Genomic DNA, 778 nt, shown 5'->3' on the forward strand with positions numbered 1-778 from the left:
AGGGGGATGGCCACACCGTAATCCCTTCTCCTCTTGGGATTTGGGCACACACACGCATGCGCAGTGTGATTTTTCAATCTGCCGGGTCCAGGACTTGAATAACGCTATCAGCCATGATCAATCCAGCCTCCTTCACCTCCATGCCACCTGCTGGCCCAGATCGGTCTCCTTTTTGCCTTGGCTGAATTTCTGCCTCGTGCAAATCCTCTTTCTCGATCCCGCTGTTCATCCCTTCACATGTCTGTCCGTCTGTCCTTCCATTTTTCCTGCCCAGCCAGCTCCCATTTGAAGGTGGCTCCCTCTGGGACTCCCCAGTGGTCAGGGGTTGGGGCGATGGATTTTCGGGTGCCCTAATTTCCAACCCCCTGCCCACCTGTCCCTCAAGCACCTCGGTATTAGGTGGTTGCTGTGTGTACTTCAGTAATGGCTGGTGTGAACTGAGGGAGACCTCAGCACCCCCTCCCCTGCCCAGGCAATGCCCCTGTTGATGGCCTTGGGCAGAGAGGCCCAGCCCTGGCCTAGGATCTCCAGTCTACAGGGGCATCCAGAGAGAAGGTGGAAAAAAGTGAGTGGTCAGGACCAGCAGTTGGCGTAATGGCTATGTCTCTCGACTCCCACGTAGTTGATTGCGGTTCGAGTCCCGGACCCGGTGGCTTAAAACTCACGCCAGGTGCGTGTGCGTGCATGCCCAACATCCCGAGAGGAGAATGGAGGAGAAGGGATTGCGGTGTGGCCATCCCCCCTGGGGGGTGATTTCTCACTTTCTGTCTCTCTGTCT

The sequence above is a fragment of the Tupaia chinensis genome, unplaced genomic scaffold (assembly GCF_000334495.1).
Source record: "Tupaia chinensis unplaced genomic scaffold, TupChi_1.0 Scaffold140464_1, whole genome shotgun sequence".
NCBI classification, from domain to species: domain Eukaryota; kingdom Metazoa; phylum Chordata; class Mammalia; order Scandentia; family Tupaiidae; genus Tupaia; species Tupaia belangeri.